Raw genomic sequence first — 12,527 nt, forward strand, 5'->3', positions numbered from 1 at the left:
ACTATGTGATCTTTTGTAAAGGGATAGTTCCTATATCCGTGCTTTCGTACTTAAATTGATTTTACATACAATTGCATCACTTTGCTCTCTACATTAAATGCATCTTTGCTGCAGGTTAATTTTGCCTGTATGTTTAAAATAGGCCAGTCATACCAAGAAAAAGAAAAACAACACCCTGCTACCCAGATCTTGACAACTTTGACTCTATTTATTTCAATTTCCCAAAGAAGAGTCTTGAGGTGCCCAAAGCACTCCAATGACATCATTTTCTCACGTTCAGACCCCTCTCTTGGTAATCATGCTTCCAGGCTATCACATTACCAACACGCCTTTCTTTCAGATACGGGACAACGATATGAGGCGGCTGCACAGTAGGTCCACTCCCTTGTTCACAGAGGGCATCCATCGGTGGATGGTGGCACCCATGCAGTTTAACCTCATCTGGACACATTGGGGAACCTGGTGTTTGGCTCAATCAATCTAACCGCCTGTTCCCAGCCAACACTTCGCTTTATCTGAAGGTGTCAATGCTGGATGGTGTCCCCTTCCAGAAGGACATCTTAGTGTGATCTTTGTCCATACAGGTAGCAAACAAACTGATGCTCATGAATTGCATAGGCCAAAGCATTAGAACTTATCAGTTGGGAAAGCCTTGGGATGTTCAAAATGTATACTTATTCATTGCCAACACTTCAACTAACATTTTAGTGACGGGTATGTTAAAACCATGCTCAAGATTTTGAAAGACAATCTTATTCTTCATTCTAACATACTGTGATCCACGGAAGTCTGAATAACTGGCTCATAATTTGACATTTTCTTTTGTGGCTTGGGGAAGACAATCAATATAGAAGTAAGCTAGCTGAAGAATACTTTTGAAACTCCAGAGCCTAAAGATCTAATAATAACACACCGTGTCCTATGGATGTCTTGGACTTCCAGGGTCTTAGTTTGTTATTTTGTTCCCTTAAAAATACCAAAAGTTCTTCACTGGACCACTGATCACTGGAAATGAAATCAGGTCGAGGATGCCGCCATGGCCAGCCTGGAAAACAAGGCTGGTTTGCAGGCTACAAGGCTGCCTTCAAAGATGGATGGACTGCTCATCCATGCCAGCGGCAACATCACACAATTACCTGAACGGCTATTTGTAATGTGGTTTTTGTTATTGACAGCTGTCAATAACAAAAACCACACCATAATGTGCTGTGCCACGTCACGTGTATGATTGCAGATATGGTGGCTTTCTAGGTTAGGCATGTGGATGGTGTACATGGAAATGAAGCTTTTGACAGACCGGATGAATGTGTGACGGGTAAAAAAGTGATACATATGTGCATAAGGTCAGGCTGGTAGGTTTACCATATGCCAAGCAACACAGCACTAATGCACCGGACAGCACCTGAAGCGCCACACCAGCCTGGTGAGCCGTGCAAAGGGCTGCAATGTCGTTGGTAAGGAAGTGCTGGAGGAAATCGGAAGATAGGTGGCCGGAATAAGTGTTTCACACCTGCACTGCATTGGTGCTCGAACAATTTTCAGAGTCTGGGTGCAGCCATCAGTGTTACATCACTGAAGTTATAGGAAATGTAAATGTTAGACCTGACATCGTTGGCGTGGTTTTTCCCCCATCTTTTTGCCTCTGACTCATGTATTTTTGATGCTGTGCTGGATTTCGTTTTTGCTGGTTTAGATGCTTGGGACCCTCTGCCACTGCTGATCAGTGTCAGAGGGTAAGTGCTCCCTCTGTAAATTGTCATATTGATTGGGTATACCTGATTGGCATATTTGTGTCACCATGAAGTCCCTAGTAAAGTGCACTGTGTGTGCCAGGGCTGGTGATGACAGATGCTACTAGTGGGCCTGCAGCGCAGATTGCGCCACCCACATGAGTAGCCCTAAAATGATGTCTCAGGCCTGCCAGCGCAGGGCAGGGCCTGTGTGCAGTCAGTGGACTGCCATGTCCGCCTGGCCAGTGTCCCCACTGGCTGGGCCTAACCCTTCCCTGTCTGTGCACACCAGTCACCCCTATGGAAGGCTCAAGGTACCCCCCTGGGCAGGGTGCAGTTCATGGATAAGGTAGAGCATGTACTAGTGCAGGTAACATGCTCTGGTAGTGAGCAGCAGCCATTTTGGGTGCTCACTGCTGTAAGGCTATCTTGCTCCATAGAGCAACATGGGGGAGGCTGGTCCCATTGGATCCCAGCCTATCTTCCCATAGGAACACGATGGGACATAAGTGAAAGATATCCCTGAACTCAGAATTTAATAACACATCTTTTAGTAAAGGTTGTTTTTAAATTCTGTGTTTGAGAATGGCACTTTTAGAAAGTGGCTGTTCTCTTGTCTAAACCTTTCTGTGTGCCTGGGACTGTTTGTGGATTGACTGTCTGGGTTGAGGATGACAGGGTCTGCAGAGCCCCAGGGGGTTATCTGAGCCAGCCCCATGGATGAAAGGCAGCATCTGCTGCCAGGGAAGTGGGAGGAGATAGCACCTGATAGTGAAGGGCTGTGCCTGCCTAACCACAAAGCTGGCGCCACCTCCTGCTGGGCGACTGTCACCTCTGTCCCTGGGACAGGGAGGAAGAAGGAAACCAGAAACACCCCAGACCCCCAGAACTGGTTTGGATCGGGCTCAGGGCCCCCTTTGCACAAAGACTTCAAAAGACTTCAAAGGACTTCAAAGCCTTTTTGGGGTATAAGAGAAGGACCCCTGACTACAGAAAATCAGATTCTACAATCAAGAGGAACCTCTGCCAGAAGAAGGACTGCTGAAGGAGCTGATGGAAGGTTGCCTTGCTGTGTGCTTTAAGGGCTGACCTATCCTGCTATCCAACTGAAGGAGAGGAGAAGAAAGGGACTTTGCTGTGAGCTGTGACCCTGCCTGCTTGAAACTGCTAAGACTTTGCTGTGTGCTGTGTCTGTAACTTGAATCTCCAAGGGCCTGAGAAGAGCTGGCTCCCTGTCTGCAACCCAGGACTACAAAGGTTGCCCAAGTAAAGAAGCTGCTGTATTGCTCAAAATCTGCTGAGAGACCTGAAGCTACTGCGCCTCCTGAAGCTGCTGTGGGCTGTGAGGATCGTGAATAACCATCTGCCCATGAAGCGCGCTGGCTGCTCTCTGCACGGCCTGAGAGCGCCGCGCTGGGAGGCCCTGCTAGCACTCTGCGGTGACCGGTGTTCGGCGTGCTCGTCGGCACGCGTGGAGTGGAGGCGCGAAGCTATTGGTGGCCCCAGGGTTAAGTAACCCTATGCGCAAGTCCTGAAACAGCTATCCTGCCCTGTGACCCCGGGCGCTGTAAATCTCCGTGTCCAGAATCATCCCCGCAAAAATCGGCGTCTGGCCGGAGCCGCCGAGGGCGAGAACCGAAGGAGCAGAGCCCTGATTGGCCCGGAGTGCCGAGCCCCCTCACCAAACGCCGCGCTGGGATTGGCTCCCTAGCGGCAGCGTCATCGCCTGGTTTGAGCTATCATTGGCGGAAAGGAGGAAGGAGTCGCGTCGTCATAGGAGGGCTCGCCGGTGGAGCCGCGCTGTGAGTGGTCACCCCCTCGAGGAGTGCCTACGTCACGCAGGGGGCTCGCCGAGTGAGCCGCGCACCGATTGGACGAGCGGAGAAGCACCGCGTTTGAGCCCGTGAACAAGAGCCGACCTCGCCGAGGGAGTTTAACAGCGCCCCGCAACCCTGGCCAGCCGTCCCTCCAAGGTGAGCAGCACCGCCTCCCCCGCCGCTCGTTGGATTGTCGAGAGCGGGCGGGAGAGGAAAGGGGACCGGCCGGGGCGGGGGCGAGCGAGATCTGCTTGGCGCGGTGCGCCGTAGGCTCTCTAGAGTGCGAGGCTGTGCCGGGGAGAAGAGAGAGTCCCTGGACCCTGCGGGAAAGCGCATTGGCAGCGCTGAAGGCCACGTACAAAAAAGAACGTGGGCATTGTGATTATTGCTCGTTTTGAGAGCAACCCCAATAACGATTAGTGGCATTTTTTTTTTGATCACTGATTAGAGAGACTAGAGACTATATTCGTTTCTTTAGAAGAAGCTTCCTGATGCCAACAAGTGCAAACCTTAAGAATTAAGTGCAACCACTAAGATTATGTGCAACATTTACCTGAAGAAGTAATTAATGTATATTGATGATTCTTGCTGCTGAAACTAGATAAAGTTATATATATTTTTATAAAATATACTTCCCTGTGTGGTCTCAGTTTGTGGTGGATTGGGGATTATTGTTGTGTTGAGTGCAAATATTATACACATTGCCTTGGGGATAAGCCTGCCTGCTCGCGCCAAGCTACCTAGAGGAGAGCGGAGGTTATCTACTGTGTGTATTCCTTCACCCTGACTAGAAGCAAGGGTCCCTACTTGGTCTAAGGTACTTACCTCTGCCAACTAGAGACCCCCAGATCTAACATTGTTGGACAGCGGTGCGGATTCTGAACTAATAATTGCACTTGACCTGCAGTGATCTCTTGTACATCACTAGTCTAGTTTAGCAGCACAGGTTGAGCAAGATTTTTTTCTTTTTGGTGAAACCTTTTGTTGAAAAGGTTAGGAAGCATCATGTCTGTGAAAGCGGCAAGCGTGAGAGTAGAATTGGAATTCGAAATTCAGGAGTTGTACAACTACAGAAAGGATATCCTGAAACAATTCTGCAAACAGCTTGGATGCCCAGTGAAGGGCAGCGCAAACAAGGAAGAGCTACAGAAAGCTCTGAGGGCCTGGTGGGAGGCCAAACATGTCTCAGAAGAAGCTACTGAAGTGGAAGGTGCACCGGAGAATGTTTTTTTACTCAGTGATTTGCCAGCGCGGTCAGCATCTAAGGTTGGCAGCAACCACTTCCGTAGGGTTATTTCTCCAGAGGAGCTGGAGGATAATCAGAGAGCTAGGGCTCATGAGATTGAGCTTTTTAAACTCAAGGCCCAAGCAGAGGAGAGGAAACTACGCCTTGAAACTGAGAAGGCGGCGGAAGAGAGAAGACATGCTCTCGCTTTGGAGGAGAAGAAACTCCAATTAACTCATGAGAGGAACATGAGGGAGCTGGACATCAAAGAAAAACAAGGGAGGTCCAGCTCTAATGGTGGCAGCGCACAACCAGTACAGGCGGGTAAGGTATACATACCAAAGGATCTGGTGCAGAATTATCAGAGGGGTGAGGATATTTATGCGTGGTTTAGAGCGTATGAACTAGCCCTAAAGATGAATGAAGTGCCTGAGAAAAGTTGGGGGGCAGGTTTATGGAAGCACTTTGAGGCCTCTGGGAGGGATGTCTTGGCACCCTTAGAAGCAACAGGGACTTTAGCCTACCCCTCCATGAAGGAGGCTTTATGCCTCAGGTATGGGCTCACTGCAGAACAGTACCGCCAGAAGTTTAGGAACTTCAAGAAGCTTGATTCAAGTACTTGGGTGGAGTGTGTGAGTATGTACACGCGTGCACTGGAAGGTTGGATAAAGGGCAGCAAAGTTACTGATTATGTGGGGTTGTGTCACTTGATTAGTTGGGAGCACTTAAGTAGTTTATGTGTTCCAGAGCTGCGCCAGCATCTTTTAGACAGCAAGTTAACTGATCCCAGTGAGCTTGCTAAAGAGGCGGACCGCTGGACTAGCACCAGGGTCCACAAGGGGGTGGTAAGTACCCCAGCCAAGGGTGGACAGGGTCCCCAGCAGAAGAGTGGGGGGGACACGGGTAATCAAAAGGAGTCTTCTAAAGGGCACCAAAATAGTTCCCAGGAGAAAGTGTCTCAGCCCCCCAAGTCTAAGAAGTCCTGGCCCCGTAAAGGCAAACAGGACAACAGGCCCTCGCCTACTTGCTTTACATGTGGGGAGGTGGGGCACATTGCCCCCAAATGTCCAAAGAAACCTCCAGCACCCACTGGTGCTCCAACACCGGCATTAGCTAGTGTAGCTCTGGGAGGGGATTTGATTTCTAGTGGGGAGGAGGGGTTAGCAGTAATGACCCTTGTCTCCTTAGGAGACCAAGAGATGGCCCAGGAAACCTTGCTGCCCTTAAACACTAAGAAATATGGGCAGAAGATGACCATCAATGGAAAAGAGATCGAAGCTCTGAGAGACACAGGGGCCAGTGTGACATCTGTTAGGTGTCAATGGGTGTCTGAAGAGCAGATCATTCCCAAGGTACTCCGTCCTGTGGTGGCAGCTGACAGTTCAGTGCGCCTCTGCAAGTTGGCAAGTGTTCCATTTGAGTGGGGAGGAGTCTCCGGTACATTGGAAGTTGTTGTAAGTGATGCCTTGCCTGTAGATTGTCTATTAGGTAATGACATGGAGAGCTCTCCATGGAAAGATGTAGAGCACAGGACTCACTTGGAAATGTTGGGCTTGCCTGCGTGGATCTGTGTGACCACACGTGCAAAGGCAGCAGTAAGGGTGGATTAGCAGAACTGGAGCCTGGAACAATGGCCCAGGGACCTGTCAAGAGAGGAAGGGGCAGAGGGCGCGGGAAACCAGCCCCCACTGTTCCCATGGTCCAGGAGGAAGCAGAACCTGAGGGGGATGCCCTGGAACTTACAGGGGAACAGGTGGCCGAACTAGGGGAATTGCCTGAGCTGTCCCAGTGGCAGCAAGATGGTGGTCCCTCCAGGGAGGAATTCTGCCAAGCTCAAAAGGAGTGCCCTTCCCTCATTGGTGTGCGGCAGCAGGCTGCAGACCAGGCAGCAGGCCTGGGGTCCAAGGAACATTTGATCTACTGGGAGGATGACTTACTTTATAGTGAGCCTAAGTTCGCTGAGCCCGGTGCAGCCCGTGTGCTGGTGGTACCCGAGCGCTTCAGGAACTTCCTACTGGGTCTGGCTCATGGCGTGCCTCTCGCAGGACATCTGGGGCAAGACAAGACCTATTACAGGCTTGTCACCCACTTCTACTGGCCCCAGATGAAGAAGCACGTCGCTGCCTTTTGTAAGTCTTGCCAAACTTGTCAGGCCAGTGGCAAGAGCGGAGGGAAGTGCGTGGCACCCCTCCAACCCTTTCCTGTGGTGAGCACCCCTTTTGAGAGGGTGGGCATTGACATCGTGGGGCTCCTGGACCCCAAGACAGCCGTAGGCAACAGGTTTATCCTGGTCTTGGTGGACCATGCCACCCGATACCGTGAAGCAGTCCCTCTCAGGACAGTCACAGCCCCTGTGGTGGGCCGTGCCTTAATGGGGATCTTTTCCCTTGTGGGATTCCCCAGAGAGGTGGTTTCTGACAGGGGTACACACTTCATCTCTAGGTACATGAAGTCTCTGTGGGAGGTGTGTGGAGTGACATATAAGTTCACCACACCTTACCATCCTCAAGGAAATGGGTTGGTTGAAAGATTCAACCGCACCCTGAAGGGCATGATTATGGCCTAGAGGAGCCCATGAGGCGGAAGTGGGACGTCTTGTTACCATGCCTGTTATTTGCATACAGGGAGGTGCCTCAGAAATCCTTAGGGTTCAGCCCCTTTGAGTTACTGTATGGCCACCCTGTCAGAGGACCTCTCACTTTGGTGAAGGAGGGGTGGGGGAAATCCCGTGGGAAAACCCCTCAGGATGTGTTCAGCTATGTGCCGGCCATCCGCAATCAGACCAAGCGCTTCAGGAAGCTCGCTCAAGAGAACCTGGAGGCTAGCCAGGAGGAAATGAAGAGATGGTATGATCAGAACACCTCTCTTGTGGAGTTCCAACCTGGGCAGAAAGTGTGGGTGATGGAGCCAGTGGAGCCTTGTGCACACCGTGACAAGTGGTTTGGGCCATATGAGGTGGTGGAGCGCAAGAGCGAGGTTACCTACTTGGTTAACCTGAAGACTCCCAGGCAGCCCCTGAGAGTGTTGCATGTAAACCGCCTCAAACCCCACTTTGAGAGGTCAGCAGTGACTTTGCTCATGGCTACAGATACAGGAGGGGAGGAGGATAGTGATCCTCTCCCTGACCTCCTGGCAACCAAGGAGCAAGATGGGTCAGTTGATGGGGTGATACTCTCACCCACCCTGACCCCAGAGCAGCAACAGGACTGTCGCCAAGTCTTGGGTCAGTTCGCCCCCCTGTTTTCCCTGACCCCAGGTGTCACTGACTGGTGTGTCCACGATGTGGACACTGGTGACAACCTGCCTGTGAAAGAGAAGTTTTACAGAGTGGCTGACAAGGTCAGGGCTAGCATCAAAGAAGAGGTTTCTAAGATGTTAGCGCTAGGGGTCATTGAGCCTCCAGCAGCCCCTGGGCTAGCCCATTGGTCTTAGTGCCTAAGAAAGCTGCTACACCTGGTGGCCCCCAGGAACTCCGTTTCTGCGTGGACTACCGTGGGCTCAATGCGGTCACCAAGACTGACGCGCACCCCATCCCCAGAGCTGATGAGCTGTTGGATCGGTTGGGAGCTGCCCGGTACCTGAGCACCTTTGATTTGACTTCAGGTTACTGGCAGATTGCCTTAACTGAGGGGGCCAAGGAAAGATCAGCATTTTCAACACCAGAGGGGCACTTCCAGTTTCGTGTCATGCCCTTTGGGTTGAAAAATGCCCCTGCCACATTCCAGAGACTGGTCAACCAGGTATTAGCAGGGCTGGAGGAATTCAGCGCAGCATACCTGGATGACATTGCTGTGTTCAGCTCCACTTGGGAGGAACACTTGCAACACCTCTGCGCAGTGTTGAAGGCTCTGCAGAAGGCAGGCCTCACTATCAAGGCCAGTAAGTGCCAGATAGGGCAGGGATCTGTGGTGTACTTGGGACACCAGGTGGGGAGCGGCCAGGTGGTGCCCCTACAGGCAAAGATTGATACCATTCTGGCTTGGGAACCCCCCAAGACCCAGACTGAGGTGAGAGCCTTTTTAGGTCTCACCGGGTATTACAGACGGTTTGTCAAAGGTTATGGCACCATTGTAGCCCCTTTGACAGAGCTGACATATAGAAATCAGCCCAGGAAAGTGAATTGGACTGAGGCCTGTCAAACTGCTTTTGACACCCTCAAAACTGCCATGTGCACAGCACCGGTGCTTAAGGCACCTGACTTTTCAAGTGAGTTCATTGTGCAAACTGACGCTTCAGAGCAAGGCGTGGGAGCAGTACTCTCACAGATCAATGAGGAGGGTGAAGACCAACCGGTGGCTTTCATTAGTAGGAGGCTACTCCCCAGGGAACAGAGATGGAGTGCAATCGAAAGGGAAGCTTTCGCTGTGGTCTGGGCTCTGGAGAAGCTGAGGCCCTACCTGTTTGGGACTCACTTCCGTGTTCAGACCGAACACAGGCCCCTCAGATGGTTAATGCATATGAGGGGTGAGAATCCAAAACTGTTGAGGTGGTCCATTTCCCTACAGGGGATGGACTTCACGGTGGAGCACCGCCCTTTTACAGAACACGCCAATGCTGATGGTCTGTCCAGATTCTTCCGCCTTAGTGATGAGGACTCCCAAGAGGTTGGGTAGTTCTCCCCACTTTCAGCTGGAGGGGACACGTGTTAGACCTGACATCCTTGGCGTGGTTTTTCCCCCATCTTTTTGCCTCTGACTCATGTATTTTTGATGCTGTGCTGGATTTCGTTTTTGCTGGTTTAGATGCTTGGGACCCTCTGCCACTGCTGATCAGTGTCAGAGGGTAAGTGCTCCCTCTGTAAATTGTCATATTGATTGGGTATACCTGATTGGCATATTTGTGTCACCATGAAGTCCCTAGTAAAGTGCACTGTGTGTGCCAGGGCTGGTGATGACAGATGCTACTAGTGGGCCTGCAGCGCAGATTGCGCCACCCACATGAGTAGCCCTAAAATGATGTCTCAGGCCTGCCAGCGCAGGGCCTGTGTGCAGTCAGTGGACTGCCATGTCCGCCTGGCCAGTGTCCCCACTGGCTGGGCCTAACCCTTCCCTGTCTGTGCACACCAGTCACCCCTATGGAAGGCTCAAGGTACCCCCCTGGGCAGGGTGCAGTGCATGGATAAGGTAGAGCATGTACTAGAGCAGGTAACATGCTCTGGTAGTGAGCAGCAGCCATTTTGGGTGCTCACTGCTGTAAGGCTATCTTGCTCCATAGAGTAACATGGGGGAGGCTGGTCCCATTGGATCCCAGCCTATCTTCCCATAGGAACAAGATGGGACATAAGTGAAAGATATCCCTGAACTCAGAATGTAATAACACATCTTTTAGTAAAGGTTGTTTTTAAATTCTGTGTTTGAGAATGGCACTTTTAGAAAGGGGCTGTTCTCTTGTCTAAACCTTTCTGTGTGCCTGGGACTGTTTGTGGATTGACTGTCTGGGTTGAGGATGACAGGGTCTGCAGAGCCCCAGGGGGTTATCTGAGCCAGCCCCATGGATGAAAGGCAGCATCTGCTGCCAGGGAAGTGGGAGGAGATAGCACCTGATAGTGAAGGGCTGTGCCTGCCTAACCACAAAGCTGGCTCCACCTCCTGCTGGGCGACTGTCACCTCTGTCCCTGGGACAGGGAGGAAGAAGGAAACCAGAAACACCCCAGACCCCCAGAACTGGTTTGGACCGGGCTCAGGGCCCCCTTTGCACAAAGACTTCAAAAGACTTCAAAGGACTTCAAAGCCTTTTTGGGGTATAAGAGAAGGACCCCTGACTACAGAAAATCAGATTCTACAATCAAGAGGAACCTCTGCCAGAAGAAGGACTGCTGAAGGAGCTGATGGAAGATTGCCTTGCTGTGTGCTTTAAGGGCTGACCTATCCTGCTATCCAACTGAAGGAGAGGAGAAGAAAGGGACTTTGCTGTGAGCTGTGACCCTGCCTGCTTGAAACTGCTAAGACTTTGCTGTGTGCTGTGTCTGCAACTTGAATCTCCAAGGGCCTGAGAAGAGCTGGCTCCCTGTCTGCAACCCAGGACTACAAAGGTTGCCCAAGTAAAGAAGCTGCTGTATTGCTCAAAATCTGCTGAGAGACCTGAAGCTACTGCGCCTCCTGAAGCTGCTGTGGGCTGTGAGGATCGTGAATAACCATCTGCCCGTGAAGCGCGCTGGCTGCTCTCTGCGCGGCCTGAGAGCGCCGCGCTGGGAGGCCCTGCTAGCACTCTGCCGTGACCGGTGTTCGGCGTGCTCATCGGCACGCGTGGAGTGGAGGCGCGTAGCTATTGGTGGCCCCAGGGTTAAGTAACCCTATGCGCAAGTCCTGAAACAGCTATCCTTCCCTGTGACCCCGGGCGCTGTAAATCTCTGTGTCCAGAATCATCCCCGCAAAAATCGGCATCTGGCCGGGGCCGCCGAGGGCGAGAACCGAAGGAGCAGAGCCCTGATTGGCCCGGAGTGCCGAGCCCCCTCACCAAACGCCGCGCTGGGATTGGCTCCCTAGCGGCAGCGTCATCGCCTGGTTTGAGCTATCATTGGCGGAAAGGAGGAAGGAGTCGCGTCGTCATAGGAGGGCTCGCCGGTGGAGCCGCTCTGTGAGTGGTCACCCCCTCGAGGAGTGCCTACGTCATGCAGGGGGCTCGCCGAGTGAGCCGCGCACCGATTGGACGAGCGGAGAAGCACCGCGTTTGAGCCCGTGAACAAGAGCCGACCTTGCCGAGGGAGTTTAACAGCGCCCCGCACCCCTGGCCAGCTGTTCCTCCAAGGTGAGCAGCACCGCCTCCCCCGCCGCTCGTTGGATTGTCGAGAGCGGGCAGGAGAGGAAAGGGGACCGGCCGGGGCGGGGGTGAGCGAGATCTGCTTGGCACGGTGCGCCGTAGAGAAGAGAGAGTCCCTGGACCCTGCGGGAAAGCGCATTGGCAGCGCTGAAGGCCACGTACAAAAACGTACGTGGGCATTGTGATTATTGCTCGTTTTGAGAGCAACCCCAATAACGATTAGTGGCATTTTTTTTTTTGATCACTGATTAGAGAGACTAGAGACTATATTCGTTTCTTTAGAAGAAGCTTCCTGATGCCAACAAGTGCAAACCTTAAGAATTAAGTGCAACCACTAAGATTATGTGCAACATTTACCTGAAGAAGTAATTAATGTATATTGATGATTCTTGCTGCTGAAACTAGATAAAGTTATATATATTTTTATAAAATATACTTCCCTGTGTGGTCTCAGTTTGTGGTGGATTGGGGATTATTGTTGTGTTGAGTGCAAATATTATACACATTGCCTTGGGGATAAGCCTGCCTGCTCGCGCCAAGCTACCTAGAGGAGAGCGGAGGTTATCTACTGTGTGTATTCCTTCACCCTGACTAGAAGCAAGGGTCCCTACTTGGTCTAAGGTACTTACCTCTGCCAACTAGAGACCCCCGGATCTAACAGTAAACAAATCCACAGGTTTCACAAATAACAAGTATAGCAATGAGCCACACCAATTCAGCAACAGAGTGGTAAAGGTGTGGTATGTAGCCAGTGATTTGTTTTGCAGTACACTATTGCAAATATATTTCTAAAACATGGTGTGGTAGTTCACAGTCATTTACAGACAGCATGTAGTCCATTGAAATGGCCACAACATTTGTACTGATAATGCGGTTTTACTGACACAACTATATAGTTCACAGATGATATGTGTGGAAATCAGATTCGCAAATATTCATCATTTTCATATCACCAACTAATGTCTTATTTACTTATACATTTTGAAATATTTATAA

General features: G+C 51.3%; 1 protein-coding gene across 2 annotated transcripts in view; it reads right to left on the reverse strand.

The window, feature by feature from the left end:
* The window catches only part of IFT38 (intraflagellar transport 38), a 963,458-nt gene that overhangs the window by 168,371 nt on the left and 782,560 nt on the right, over nt 1-12,527 (reverse strand). The gene's annotated exons all lie outside the window — the stretch shown is intronic.

Source organism: Lissotriton vulgaris, chromosome 10 (assembly GCF_964263255.1).
Source record: "Lissotriton vulgaris chromosome 10, aLisVul1.2, whole genome shotgun sequence".
NCBI classification, from domain to species: Eukaryota; Metazoa; Chordata; class Amphibia; order Caudata; family Salamandridae; genus Lissotriton; species Lissotriton vulgaris.